Source organism: Octopus bimaculoides, chromosome 2 (assembly GCF_001194135.2).
Source record: "Octopus bimaculoides isolate UCB-OBI-ISO-001 chromosome 2, ASM119413v2, whole genome shotgun sequence".
NCBI lineage: Eukaryota > Metazoa > Mollusca > Cephalopoda > Octopoda > Octopodidae > Octopus > Octopus bimaculoides.
In genome coordinates, this window is record NC_068982.1 from 122,204,454 (window position 1) to 122,221,369 (window position 16,916).

General features: G+C 36.3%; 1 protein-coding gene across 1 annotated transcript in view; it reads right to left on the reverse strand.

The window, feature by feature from the left end:
* Positions 1-16,916, reverse strand: part of LOC106877910 (uncharacterized) — a 102,088-nt gene that overhangs the window by 68,835 nt on the left and 16,337 nt on the right. The window lies entirely within an intron of this gene.

The following is a 16,916-nucleotide window of genomic DNA, read 5'->3' on the forward strand; positions in this document are numbered from 1 at the left end:
TATATCTTAGGTGATGCCCTAGCTTGGCCGCAGTCTAAATGACAGAAACATGTTGAAGATAGAAGATAGAAATAATATATATACATACATATATATATATATATATATATATATATTATATATCATCATCATCATTGTTTAACGTCTGTTTTCCATGCTAACATGGGTTGGACAGTTCGACGATGTGCATGTGTGTGTGTGTGTATATGTATATATACACATACATACCTATCTATCTATCTATCTATCTATCTATCTCTCTCTCTCTCTCTATATATATATATATATACATCATCATCATCGTTTAACGTCCGCTTTCTATGCTGGCATGGGTTGGACGGTTTGACTGGGGACTGGCAAGCCAGTAGGCTGCACCAGGCTCCAGTCTGATCTGGCAAGGTTTCTACAGCTGGATACCCTTCCTAACGCCAACCACTCTGAGAGTGTAGTGGGTGCTTTTTATGTGCCAACCACTTAACAGAGTGTGTTGGGTGGCATGGGTGAGTTTATAGAGCACCGCCACAGGTACTTTTTATGTGGCACTGGCATCTTACTGGAAAGGAATCACTTGGGGTAGATGTTTATTGTGAAATAGTACAAAGTCCCTGGAAGCATTGACAATGCTTATTAACTATTTATTAACTAAACGAATAGATAAACAAATTATAATGGATCTCACTAGTATACAGTGTTGCAGATAATGTAACATAACAATACAAGTATAGTTACTAACTCTATTCAATATAAGCTGTTCATAAGGTGGCAAGCAGGCAGAATCATTAGCATGCTGGCCAAAATGCTTAGCGGTATTTCATCTGTCTTTACATTCTGAGTTCAAATTCCGTTGAGGTTGACTTTGCTTTTATCGTTTCGGCATCGAAAAATTAAGTACCAGTTGCATACTGGGGTTGATCTAATCGACTGCTCCCTCCCCCAAAATTTCAGGCCTTGTGCCTAGAGTAGAAAAAAATATAAGCTGTTCATAGTCACATTTAAGCTGTGATGTTAAATAGTTTCTCAATTACATTTATTTCAGTTAATACCATTGAGTGCTTTACTAAATAAACAAAACATTTTCTATATTTTTACAGTTGAGGGTATTTTAACTGAACATAATAGGGTGAAATATATATTAGAGGTACTTCACCCCACACTGAAACTGCAGGAGCTACTCAAGTGGTTTTGCAAGCTCTTTTAAATTCAGTGCAATACTGGAAGCCTTTCTGTATCATCAGCAGATATCTCAAGGTCACAAGTGTTTCACCCCTTTAGCCTGTATGCTTTACCTGAGTGGGACAGCAAGGACTGAGCTAGTCACCACCTATGGAAGGGTTCCAATGCAGTATCTTATCAAACATAACCATCTTGAGCTAGTTTCAGCTACTGTGCCTATTTTCTTCATGTCTTTCTTCAGTTGTCTGGGTTCCAGACCTATTTTCTGCTGAAAATAATGCACTGATCCAGATGGAAAACTGCAGCAGCCAACTTCAATGGGGAATGAAGCTGCATGCCAGCCCTTCACAAAGGCCTCACTGACTAAGTCCCAGTATTTCTATTTCTTTACCTGGTGGGAAATATTTCCCTTTGTTTCATTTAATTTCAGTTTACTATATCATAGGCACAAGTGTGGCTGTATGGTTAAGGAACTTATTTCCTAACTATGTGGTCAGGGATTCAATCCCACTATGTGGCACCTTGGGTAAGTGTCTTCTACAATTAGCTTGTTGACATTGGATTTTTTTTTCTTTTACTAGGTGAAAATCCTAAGAAAACAAGAGTTGGTATATTTTTAGGAGACAAGTTATGGGACAGAAAGAAAGAATGTTCAAGCAAGATATTTTTAATGTTCTGAGGTACTCAGGCACACACACACACGTGTGCGCACATACATATACACACACAAACAGACATATACATGCATAAATGCACATACATATGCATACATACATTTACCTCCCATTTACTTTTTTTTACAAGACAATTGTCTTTTCATTCTATTATAGAAACTGAAGTTGGGAGATTTTAGAGACTGTCTCTGGAAAATGTTTTTAGTTATTTATTTTTGTGTGAAATAAACAATGTTACTATTTTGTAATCAGTGGATGAGAAAACTATTGTCAGTGGCTGGGAAAACTGAAGTTGTGGAATTCATGATGTTTGAAAAGGTATTTACAACAAAGAGAGAAAATAACAATTCTGGATCAGATATTCACATGTGGTGTGTGAATATACATTCAAACACTTTTTTCCTTCTATGTGTGAGAATTTTATGCTGAAGTCAGCTTTGACTTTCATCCTTCCAGGATTGATAAAATACTAGTCAAGTACTGGAGTCTCATTTCTTCAGTCTCTCTGTCTGTCTCTCTTTCTGAATTGTCTATATCAGTAGTTTTCAACCATTTTTTTAAACTATGGACCCTTTAGATTACTATTCCATTCTGGTAGACCCCCATAGCTATTCAACATTTAAGAACTAGTTTTATAGATACTTCTTTTAAAATTCCTATTTTGCGTTTCGCACATGTGTAGTTTGAATTATGTAAAATGTTAGAGAAACAAACCTAGTTGTTTCTTACAATAAATACATCTAAAACAAAATTTTTTCATGAACCCCTAAAGTACATATGTGCATCTCCAGTGTACTATTTTGCATGTGTGAAGCCCCAGAATCTTATAAGGATCCTTGTTGAGAACCACTGGTCTATATTGTGCTGTAAGAAAGGTTGCAGGAGACCACTTACAATGTCCTTTTCTCAAGAAATAGAAATGAGTAGAATAACTTCTCATAGAAAAACTGATATGTTTCTGGAACTACCCAATGATGGACCAATATACAGTACAACATGAAACAAAAATAAAATATCTAAGTATCTAGGATAGAGACTAGAAACTCTTCAACATAGAATAGTACATTCAAGCTATAAATTTAAACTTTGAAACTAAATTCAAACTAAAATTTCTTATATGATACACTTGACAAAATTTTGCTAAAGGCAATACTTTCTCATTCTTACTATCATAGATACATAATGACTCTGCCTGTGTGCATTTGTGTATCGTCATATATATGTACCCCCACCACACACACACTTATATAAAAAAAATAGCCATCTATGTATTCACTGATGTTGCAAATTGCTGCATGACCTATTAAAAATCTTGTATATGCAATTGTAGCAGTACTTAATTAAAATAACTATCTATATATCGTATTTAATATATATACACTCTCAATAGGCCAGTAACTGCATTATTTTCCTGAGATAACATCCCTTATGGATTTGCTGTGTTAAAAACATAATAAATACCAGAGATGAAATTTTGTCCCGGCAGCAGCCAATGAGAGAACCAGAGACATTGTAGCCAATGGTGTATACTTGCAGCCAGGCACATGCATGGATGAAAATTCACTTATTCTGATATGAGAAAAATGGAATAAAATATTCACTAATGTTATGAATTACTGATTGGTTGATTACAAAACCAGTATATGCAATTGAGGCAGTATTTAATTAAAATAGCTATCTATGTATCATACTTAATGTATATACACTGATGATAGGCCAGTTACTGCAGTATTTGTCCTGAGATAACATCTCTGATAGATGCGCTGTGTTAAAACCAATAAATATCAGAAAGAGACAAAAATTCATACCAGCAGAAGCCAGTGACAGCACCAAATGGATTTTGGCCTTTTGGGGCCTTTCTAATGGCATGTGCTTACAGTTAGTCACATGTTAAAATGAAAATTTATCAGCTTTGTTATAGGAAAAAGTGAATAAATAATTCATTGAGATCATTAATATCTGCCCAATCTTCCAGAGATTTTCTAGCCAACTTCTGTGTTGTTATTGTTTAAACCTAGATCAGCCATGATTGAGACAATCTACAATTAAAAGCTTTCCAGCATGACCACCTTGTCCTTTTACTTAGATAAGGTATATTTAGAACTACTATTTTTTAAAGACATTTAGGTGCATTTTGAGGAAGATTGACTGCTACTTTCTAGCAAATTCAGTAACCATTGAGATGTTCCCTCAGCAGTGGTTAAAATATTGACATGGATCTGACAGTTTTTGGAAAATGAGAACAAAGTTCTGTAGTAAAAAGTAAAAAAAAAAGGAAAGAAGAAAGAAAAAAAGAGAATCCTGAATGAAGGACCCACCCCCATCCCAACTTTAAATCTGAATGCAGAAGTTTAAAGTTTAACCAAAATTGAATGATACAGAGTTATCTAATCTAATTTATTGGACGAACAAAGATGGTAGATAACACCCATAGCTTTTTCAACACCTTATAGACAAGGGGTATTATATTTTTGTTCCTGCAAAAATTATGTTAATGCCATTGATGTCCAGCTTAGTTTTATGATAAGGGGACATGAGCAGAGAGGGAATTCTGGGAAGTAATTTTGAAGGAAAAGGGTTGGGAAAAGTGTTATATTCTCCATATGAGAGTTATTAACTAATAATTTTAAAAGGACGGAGCAATAAACAGTCAATAAGTTTAGTAACAGAGCCTGTTGTGGTAGCAATGGTTACAATAGGATGAGACAAAGGTGTATGACACAGCTTGGAGGTAGAAACATATCTGTTTCTAATATCTGGCTAAAGCTGGCGTTCCAACACAAAATCTTTTAATAGCTTTCATACTGATTGCCAAATTAATAAATAATTTCATCTTTCATCAATATCAGGGAACACATGTAAACAAAGAAAGAAAAAAAATATATATCTAACTATTTATTTTCTTATCACTGTTCCATAAAGGTCCTCTTCTAGTTTCATTCTGAATGGTAGCCATAGCATTAATTCTTTTTTTTTAAATATAGGCCAGTTAGAAGAGATGTAAATTTCATAAACATTTTTTTTCTCTAAATGGCCCAAGGCATTGTCTACCACTAATTAAAAAATTTACTTTTTTGATGAGGTACAAAGGCAACCTTAAAGTATGACCTTTCCTTACTGACAGGTGTTGGGTGAGTCATCACAATTAGAGCCAGCATGCATTTGGGGGTACTGCTCTCCTAGGCAGGTTGGAAGGCCGCAACACGCTCTCTCTATTTATATTAACAAGCATCTCCAGCAATTATGAAGCTGTTACACTCCTAAAAATTTTACTGTAATGTGGAAGTCAGTGGAATAATACATTTTATGTTAGTGATCTGAATATTCTGGGATGATTCCAGCAGCACAACAGTCATATACACAATATACACACACACACACATGTATGTATGTAAGTATGTATGCATGCATGTATGTATGTATGTATGTATGTATGTATGTATGTATGTATGTATGTATGTATGTATGTATGTATGTATATATATATATATATATATATATATACATACATACATACATATGTTGAGGTGTATTTCATGAAGAACATATAAGAGTACAAAATAGAGCTCATTCAGCCCTAGAATTACCAGATAGTCAGCAGTATTATAGTATACCACCAATTCACACCCTGTATATATGCATATACATATATATATATATATATATATATAATGATGATGATAATAATGTAATATCAATAAAATATCAAATGTTTTGGTTCATACCTTTGACCCAACCTTATAAACACACACACATGTGTACATACATATGCGTGTGTGTATGTGTGTATGTATGTATGTGTGTGTGTGTGAATACGAATGTGTGTGTATACGTTTGTGTGTGTCAGTGTGTTTGTCTCACCCTAATGTTTGACGACCAATGTTGGTTTGTTTACATCCCTGTAACTTAGCAAATGAATCGTCAAAATAAATATCAGACTTAAAAAAATTACAACTATTACTCTTTTACTTGTTTCAGTCATTTGATTGTGGCAATGGTCGTGGAGACAAAGTGGTTGAAGTCTTTTTGAGTGTTCAGCCTCACAGAGGTGATGTGACTGAGTTCCTTTTGAGTGTTGTGCCTTATGGAGGCAAAGTGGCTGAAATCCTTTCAAGTGTTGGGCTTCACAGGGGCAATGACCAAGACCTTCAGCATTATGTCATGCTTGAGAAGACATCAAGCCAAGTAAAATTGCAGCTGTAGCAGATACCGTTGTCACGCAACTGGCACCCATGCCTGTCGCATGTAAAAAGCACGCATTACACTCTCAGAGTGGTTGGCGTTAGGAAGGGCATCCAGCCATAGAAAACCATGCCAAATAAGGAAGGGCATCCAGCCTTAGAAAATCATGCCAAATAAGACTGGAACCTGGCGCAGCCTTCCAGGGTGCCAGCTCAATCAGACTGTCCAACCCATGCCAGTACTAAATACTCTTTAGTATTTCAAGATATTTTTATGTAATTTTGCTAAATATATCTGTTTAAATGAGATGTCAGTCTTATTTTCATTTTTGTGTAATTTAGACAACAATTCATTCACCGCACCTTGTCTATGTATGTACATATATAAAAAGGAAAGAATAAATAGAGTCAAAAAGAAGAGGGAGTACGATTCAACTGTTACAACAGTGCTAGAGCACAGCCTTGAAGGGGTTAGTCTAGGAGTGGCTGTGTGGTAAGTAGCTTGCTTACGAACCGCATGGTTCCGGGTTCAGTCCCACAGCATGGCACCTTCGGCAGGTGTCTTCCACTATAGCCTCGGGCCGACCAAAGCCTTGTGAGTGGATTTGGTAGACGGAAACTGAAAGAAGCCCGTCGTATATATATGTATATGTATATATATGTGTGTGTGTGTTTGTCCCCCCAACATCGCTTGACAACCGATGCTGGAATGTTTACATCCCCGTAAGTTAGCAGTTCGGCAAAAGAGACCAATAGAATAAGTACTAGGCTTACAAAGAATAAGTCCTGGGGTCGATTTGCTCGACTAAAGGCGGTGCTCCAGCATGGCCACAGTAAAAAAATGACTGAAACAAGTAAAAGAGTAAAAAGAGTATATATATATATATACATATATATATATATATATATATATATATATATGTAAATATAATATGTGACAATTATTCGGTAGCCATGATAAAACTCGGAGTTTTATCATGGCTACCAAATAATTGTCACGTATTATATTTACAGATAAATTCCTCTATTTATATAATATCGAGGTCTCTTTCATTCTTTTGTTGTCTTGCCATTTCTATCAATATATATATATATATATACACACACACATGTGCATCTGTATATGTATATATATATATAAATGTATGTATATATATGTATATGTGAATATATATATATATGTGCATATATGTATATGTGTATATGTATATGTATATGTATATATATATATATATATATATATATATATATATATATATATATATATATATATATATATATATATATATATATATATATATATATGCATGCATATATATATAAGTAATATTCACATATATGAGTGTAATATATCTAAATCTATGAACCTATCAGTCAATCAGTCTGTATCTATATATATGTATGTACATATATATATATATATGTATATATTTATATACACACACAGAAACACTCACACACACACAGCATACACATATATGTATGTATGTATATATGTATACACACACACACACACATGTATGCATACGTATTCAGGAATGAGTTTCTGCAGATACATGCAAATCTACACTATAATTGAATTTTCACTTTACGCTGCAGTGGGACATTCCTTATATCAATTGTTGATTGGAGATCACAAAGATGTCAGAATATCCCAACAGTATTATTCTTGTCAGTCGTTGCTAAGCAGCACTGATGCTACTAGGGAATATCCAGGTACATACATGCCGACATAGATTCAAATGCATAATTAGATATAAACATGTGCCTACACACACAATATGTAAAATCAATACAGCTCATCTGAATACTTGATATATGTGCACAGGCGCATGTGTATGTATGTGTGTGTGCATGTATGTGTGTATATATGTGCATATATATATATGAGTGTGCGTGTGTGTATGTATATATATATATGTATGTATATATAAATTTAAAATGGAGAAATCCACTTGATGCAAACTGTAAGGTCATATTGACCCGCCGTCAAGTATTACAAGAGGGTTTTTTTTTTTATTCATAACATATCAACAAATGTCTAGTTTACATAGATCGGTTCTTGTTGTCGTGGATTCTACAAGGTGAATGCAGAGCAGAGTAGAGCAGAGCAGAGTAGAGCAGAGCAGAGTAGAGCAGAGCAGAAACAGAATTGTGCAAGCACCGACTGCCACTTTGCTAGCACACTTGTCAGGTAGAGTGAGAGGGAAAAACTGAAAAGGCAAGGAGGAAGGGAAGGCAAAAAAGAAAAAGTGAGTAGGGATCGAAGGGAGCTGGCGTTAACTAACTCACTCTAAAGTCTCATTTAGCAACTGCTCTTTATCGCAACAACGCAAGCAAATAGGGTGGCTATGTTCAATGAAAGGTGTTAGTTACTCAGCATGTTGGGTAAAAATGAGGCGAGATGCTGAGACAGAACAAACACACACACACACACACAAATGCATGCACTCACACACATTTACACAAGAGCATGTACACAAACACAACTTTCTTGAAAAAGGAATGTAAAGTTTGTGGCAATGTACAAGGAAAATGGGAGGAATGAAGGAATGAAATATCTGTTTACATTTCAAGAAAAACCATGCATGTTTCTTGCATAAACTTCAAGAAATATTACAGCCCCCCCCCTGTTCTAAATTTAACGTTTGGAGGGAAGACTGGTGAATCCAAACTAGAAAATGTGGCAGATTTTGGCAGTTTTATAAATGTAGTGAAATAAACATTATAATACAATTTTCATTATCATTAATTAACGTTACTGTTATTTCCTCATAAATATTAATACCATTATTAAGAGTCATCATCATCGTCATCATCACCACCACCACCACCACCATTGTCATGACTACCACTAATATCACAATAATCATTATTATCACCACCGTCAACATCATCACTACCACAAGCATTACAATGATCAGTATCATAGTTGTCATCATCCTAATACTCAGCCGCAACATCACCATCCCCATCATGATTTATCATCATCTTCGTCATCAGCAGCACCACCACCACAACTACCACCGACATCACTACCATGACTAATAGCATCACCACCATCACCACTGCCACAATCATCATCATGTACCTCACTAGTTTGTTACTGTTTAGCTGGACCATGAAGCTAAAAATATCCGGTGAAGTAGGACATGGATTAGTAATTCACAGTCAATCAGGTAGTACATAGAAGTGTCTCACCTAATATGACTAGCATAGCCGTATTATTATACACTGCTGCTAGTTCAAAAGAAGCACCAACTACACAACATCAAAATGATGGACCAGGCTATGAAAGTAACAGGAAGAATCATAGTACCACTGACTAGAAAGATTATCAACTTAGAATAGATAAACTTAACCCTTTCATTGTGAGATTGAATTTCATGGTTATTCCAATAATGATGATAAACATCTACCAAAAAAATAGAATTGGTATTTTCTGCAAACTACATTATCATCATTTAACACCCATTTTACATAGTGACAAGCTGGAGAGCTGCACCAGGCTCCAGTTGTTTGTTTTGGCATGGTTTCTATGGCTGGTTGCCCTTCCTAATGTCAACCACTTTACAGAGTGTACTGGGTGCTTTTTATGTGGCACTAACACCAGTGCTTAATGCATGGCACCAGCATGGGTGCTTTTTACATAACACCAGAACAGAAAATAGTTTCAGACATGATGTTCCTCAACAAAAGGTAGGTTGGTATATAAAACTACTTTCCACAGTTAAGAGTAGTGAAATTTGAGTGGATATATCTACTTTCTGCTGAAAAAGGGTTAGGTTTATGCCAGAGTAAGATACCACCAATGCTCTCTTGCTAGAGTACAAGTCTGTAGCTAATTGTAAGCCACTACACCTAGCATTTGTCCCCCTGGAGAAGGCTTTTTAAGGAGTGCATTGCTTTGTAGCTCAGTGGTCACTCAGAAAGCTAGATGTTGAATTCCTAGCTTGGAATTTATCAATTCCCTTCACAATGACCAAGGCATTACTGTCAACAATGATTAGCATTGGATGACCCACATTTCTAAAAATCTTCAAAAAAGGCCAAAGGTGTCTTAGTATCATTCAGTAAAGCACTGTCAGTTGTTCACCAGCTATCTATCTAAAGTTATATATACAGTTATGGTATGTCCTCACAGTTTGCATCAAAATATCAATCTGCTGGAAGCTCTTCAAAGACATGCAACCAGACAAATACCCTCTGTCAGTCTCTTACCATATCTTAGAATGCATTGTTTCTCTGGGTATCAATACATTAAAGTTCTGACATACACCAGCTGACTTAGCAAAAGCCCACAAATTCATCCACCATTTTTCCAACAATATCTTTGGTTACCTTTTTTAAATTCAATATCTCTACCATTCGTAGACATGTTTATAGAATCAAAAACAATACAGCATCCATGATATTTTTGAAACATTTGTTCATGCTCAGTATTGTTGAAGCTTGGAATAAATCACTTGCGTCAGTTTAGTTGTCAGGACACTGCATCCCTCAAAAATTCTATGTAGCCTGAAATTCACCAGTACTACTCCTGATGCATCCTTTCCTCTTTATAGCTCTTTTTATACTGTTCACTTTTCTGTCTTTTTATGTTTTATTCTGTGTACTGTGCATGTGCTTCTAGTTTACATTGGTGTCATTTTACTTGACTTATGGCTGCTTTCTGTCCCTCTTTTAACCTTTTCCAAAGAGTTGTAGTTCACCTTAGCACTGTATTGTTTTTATTAGTTTACAAGAATTATATAAGAATTTTCTCCAGACATTCTCTCTGGATTACTAATGACGCAGAGAAACTGTCCAGAGAATTAAAAAGTTTAAAAATTCTTTCTGGTAAAGTTTAAAATGTATATTTGTATTTCTATATATTTGATATGAATTGTGTGTATGAAAATATTTTAATTAAATTGCTAACAGTTAGTGTGTCAAAATGTATTTATGTGTGTAGTGTACAGATGTCCTTTGTAGTGTAAAGAAATAATTACATGTGTGAATGCAGGGTAAGTTTAAATATTTGTTGATACTAGTTTTTGGCAAGTGTGTGTATATGTAAACAAGCTTGTTAGTAGTCCTGATATCAAAACTTGATGTTGCAGTTTAGATACTAGGCCCTGAAAGTACAAATATTTAGGAAGATATTATTACCTAGCAGGCAACAAAGGAATTCATTCTTCAAATAAGGGGTTAGGACTGATGAGGCTTGTATACAAAATGTAAGATGCATAGTAGCAAAACATGGGCACTGAATACAGAGAGCAAGTGAAGACTGAAAGCAAATGTTAGTATTCTATTGGGTGCGTAATGCTAGAGTGCATGAGCAAGAGAGCATAAATGAGCTGCAAGAAAAACTGGCTATAAGAAATATCAAATGGGATATGTATGGCAGATGACAAATGGATGAAGAGGTACTAAATGAAGCCAGTAAAAGAAGACTAAAGAAGTCATGGTAAGGTAAGAAGTGGAAAGACTGATCTCACAAAAGAGATGACAAAAACTGTCAAATGTGGCATGACACTGTACTGAAGAAGACTCATCCAATTCATAGAAGCATGGAAAAACAGAAATAAAAATTATGACAAAGATGATGACGATAACGATGATGATTATGATGACATATGTGAAGGCACGTGGCTTATTGGTTAGGGCATTTGGCTCAGGAGTGTAAGGTTGTGAGTTCAATTCCTGGCGAAGCGTTGTGTCTTTGAGCAAGACACTTTATTTTATGTTGCTCCAGTCCACTCAGCTGGCAAAAATGAGTAGTACCTGTATTTCGAAGGGCCAGCCTAGTTACGCTGGATCTCCCTGAGAACTACATTAAGGGTACACATGTCTGTGGAGTGCTCAGCCACTTGCACGTTAATTTCATGAGCAAGCTGTTCCGTGAAAGTATCAGCTAGGACCCTTGACGTCATCATAACTAATGGAGTACTCCTTTTTTTGATGATATATATCACAATGAACAATAACAAAATGAAACAAGACAACACAGGAGAAATAAGTTTCAACAAATATCATTTTAGTTTAACTGTTAAAAAGTAAGTGAGAGGGAGTCTCAACATTTTTGCTGCTTGTCCCTTATCAGAAGAAAAACAAGGAGTGAGGAAGATGAGAGATGGTTGAGAAGAAAGAGATAAAAGAGAAAATTGTATGTATAGGTGCAAGGTGCAGGCATGGCTGTGTGGTATGAAATTTGCTTACCAAGCACATGTTCTGAGTTCAGTCTCACTGCATGGCACCTCGACCAACAAAAGCATTGTGAGTGGATTTGGTTGATAGAGACTGAAAGAAGTCCATTGTGTGTGTGTATATATGTGTGTGTGTGTGTGCGTGTCTGTGAGTGTGTATTTATTTGTGTGTGTGCATGTTTGTGTCTGTGTTTGTACCCATCACTGCTTGACAACCAGTGCTGGTGTGTTTACATCCCCATAACTTAGCAGTTCAGCAAATGATAGCAATAGAATAAGTACCAAGCTTTAAAAAAATGAAATAACAGAATAAGTACTAGGGTCAATTCATTTGACTAAAAATTCTTCAAGGCGATGCCCCAGCCTGACCACAGTCTAATGAGTGAAACAAGCAAAAGATAAAAGATAAAACATCTCTGCACACACATTCTTTTGTTTAATTCGCTTATTAGTTTCAAGCTTCTCGCTGTGGTCATGGTCGGTCACTGCCATTGACATCTATTTTAGGACTGCATTCATATTTGCTGAGTGAGGGAGTTCAAGCAGTCACTGTCCAAATCCTTTTTAGAAGTGTTGGTATCCACTCCACACATCATCATCGCTTAACGTCCGCTTTCCATGCTAGCATGGGTTGGACGATTTTACTGAGGACTGGTGGACTAGGTGGCTACACCAGGCTCCAATCTGATTTAGTAGAGTTTCTACAGCTGGATGCCCTTCCTAATGCCAACCACTCCGAGAGTGTAGTGGGTGCTTTTACGTGTCACCGGCACGAAGGCCAGTCAGGCAGTACTGGCAACGGCCATGCTCAAAATGGTGTATTTTACGTGCCACCTGCACAGGAGCCAGTCCAGCGGCACTGGCAATGATCTCGCTCGAATATCTTTTCACGTGCCAGGAAGGCGACGTTGGTAACGATCACGCTCAAATGGTGCTATTTATGTGCTACTGGCATGGAAGCCAGATAGCTGATCCCTTATATTGTGATGGAGAACACTGAAGAGAGGTAGCTCCTTGAAATTTAGGCAGTTACCTGGTACATATTTGAGTGAAAGAAAGTGGAATTTTTGGAACTATGTGATGACCTCCTGTTTGGAGATTTGTATAATTTTTAATACTGCAGTTTGATACTAAAGACCTGAGGACATTCTAGATATAGAAGGTGATGACAATGATGGCGATGACAACGATGGCGATGACAATGATGGCAATGGTGACAACGATGTTATGTGTGATGATAATATGTGTGTGTCTGTGTATGCATGCATGCATGTGCATGTGTCTTCATATTTGTCCCCACTGCCATTTGACAACTGCTGTTGGTTTTATGTCCCTGTAACAGCGGTTCAGTAAATGAGATGAAAGAATAAGTACCAGACTTGAAAATGAGTACTGGGACCAATTTGTTTGACTAAACTCTACAAGGTGGTGTCCTAGCATTATCACAGTTCAATGGCTGAAACAATTAAAGATAAATGTTATCTTAGTTCTTCACATTCCTAAACCAATGTAAATAATGATTTCTTAAACTGACACAAGTGCAATAATTTGGCTATTTTGTAATCCTTGGTTAGACACATCATCAAAAGCCATCCCACGTGTTAACATTGTATCTTTATTTTCTTTGTCACTCAGTTTCACATTAACAGCTGGTTCTTGGATACCACCAATGAAATCCAGTTTGTTGCAAGCATTCGAACCAGGCTGAAGATTAAATTTTTCCTTTCCTTTTACCAGTTATAAAAGCCCTTTAAAAAGTCACAGCCACTGTTCGTTTTCCTCTCACAAATCCAAATAAACAAATAAGAAAATGATTTTTTTAAAAACAACAGGCTGTGAATTTTTGTCTCTAGCAGGCCAAGCTATTGAGATTAAGGTTCCCTCAATTGTTCAAAGAGAAGTAGGTATCGTCAATGGGTACTTATCTTAATGATACTAAGGAGATAAAAGGCAAATCCTTTAACTACAAAATTAAATTTCATGGTTATTTCAGTAATGTTGCTAAAAATCATCATCATGTAATGTCTGTGTTCCAAGCTGGCATGGGTTAGATGACTTGACAGGATCCAATGTATCCAAGGAGTGTATCAAGTGTCAGTGTCTGCTTTGATATGGTTTTTATAGCTGGATGCCCTTTCTAATGCCAACCACTTTACTGCATGGACTGGGCGTTTTTTTTTGTGTGCTAATTCCACTATTGAGGTTGTCATGCAGTTTATAGGACTTTGAGCCCTGGTGTTGGGGGGGGGTCGACTTCATGCTAGGGACGAGGAAATTACTGGGGATGGGTGGTGGATGGCAGAGCAGATTTCTGCAGAGGGAACTGCACGGTTATTCACATCTAATAGAAAAGTGGTGAGGAGAAAGAGAAAATGATCAATAGGAGCTGTAAGATATAGATAATAGTAATAAGGTGCCCAGGTGGCCCCACAAGATACAAGCTGAGTAACAGTGGGTGGTTTGCAATATTGCATGGGAAGGTGAATGTGAGGTAGGGAGGCAAACTGCCAAAATAGAATTGGTATTTTCCACATGTCACATTGCCTCAATAAACCTGACATATCTCAACAAAAAATAGTTTCAAACATGACATTCCTCAACAAAAGATAGATTGGTATATAAAACTGCTTTCTACTGTAAAGGTTAATGAAGATTTGAGTGAATATATCTGATTTCCGGAAAAAAGGGGTTCAACTGAGGATGGAAAAGGAAGTTAGTAAACTAAATTCTGCAAGGCATTTTATCTGCCATTTTGCCATTTCTGAGTTTTCACTGAACCACTGAACTTCAGACTAGTGTAAATGAAATAATAAAATAAAAGACATTTACAAAGAGAAATTCCAGAAAAGGTTAAAAAGAAAACAACCTTTTGATAGATTTTTGAGAGGAAAAAAAAACTTTTCTTTACCCTTCACACACAGAAGTAAACCCTCTCCCACTACATAACCCAACCATCTCCATATGTAAATGAGCTCTCAGCACACAAACTAGATAATATGGTGTTTGACAGGTCCTGTTTAGGGTTTTGATTTCCTCTTCTCTAAATCCTTTAAGTAACTCCAACACACATTTTCTAAGGGTATGCTTTTCTCTCTCCCTTTGCATGTGTGTGCTTCTATATAGAGGAAGCTAGTTAATTGGCAAAACTAGTGATGTTCCTATTACTGTTGTCGCTGTGTTATTTAACTCCTGGTCAGTCCTTCTGGAGCAAACCAATAATTAAGAACAATTCATCAAAGACTATTCCATCCATCTTTTTTTGTTTCAGGCATTTCGTTTCTTTGATTATATAATCTAATGCAGCCTTTTCTTTTTAAAAATTTCTTAAGACAGTAAGGGGTAGTTTGAGGGAGATTTGGCTGCTATTTCTAGTAGCTTGAGCAACAACTTATCGGTTCTCTGGTTGTGGCGGTGGTAGTGGAGGTGGTGGTTGTCGTATTGCTAATGATACAAGGAGTGTGAATAGGAAAGGGAAGGTAGGGAATACCCATGTCTTTGTGGCTAGACCCATTGTTCAGTAAGATATAGAATACATTATGCTGAACTGCTAAGCATCTCATCTGGAAGATTAAATAGATAAATAAATAAATAAATAAATAAATAAGGAAGGGATGCTGGATCTTCGCCAGCTGTCTTTGCCACAGCAACCTAACAACAATACTTTATCCATCCAATACCCTCAACTCACACACATCATACTGAAAACAAATATAATACAAAGAAAAAGAGGAAAAACAATAATAATAGCATAACAACAGTTAGCAGTTGCCATGAGTCACCATTGGGTTCTGTAAAAAAAGGAGCAGGGTGGAGAGGAAAGAAGCTTAACTGTAATTTACCCTGGAATAAAGATTTATCAAGATGCTTTCTCCAGCCCTTTCACAACATGTGTATAGAGATTAATCTGCACACATGAGGCAGACACACCGCACACTAAAATATGTGTGTGTGTGTGTGTGTGTGTGTGTAAAGAGAGGGCGAGAGAGTGAAAGAGAGAGGAAGAATGAAAGTGAGGTATACAACCATACATGTTATGTCAAGGGTACACAAAAAAAGCAATATCTTGATATTGCTTACAAACAAGTATGTTCTTGCGTATATGTGTACATAGGTTTAAACAAATGTGTATGTGGCATGGGGCCAGTTCATATGTGAGGAAGACCACTATTTCAATGATTTGTGAGCTCTCTCTCACCCACCCTCTCTCTCTCTCTCTCTCTTTTGCACACACATACACGTTTGTAAATCAGTATACAAACTATACATAGACAGATAAGCAGATGAGCAACCAAACAGACACAAAGATGAGGGCCACCTGATATTCCTTAGTCCCTATGTTCCTAAAATGTTTGAAATTTTCATTTCTTACATCTTCCATGACGCTCTAACAGCATGTATAAACTGTTTTAATATATCTATAATGCTCTATAGTCAGGATGTATTTTAGGGTAGATTAAAAGCTTATGCTAAGTACCACTTGACTGGTGCCATTATAAATTAATGACAATTATGTTGCCAATACACACACGCACACGTGTATACACACATGCACCATACACACATATACACACATTTATATATATATATATATATATAAACATAATTAAGGGATCAGCAACAGTTGCTTCACCACATACCGAAGTTCAGAAATAGCAGCTAAAGCGCTGAAACGCCAACAAATAGCTGTTGGAGTTTCA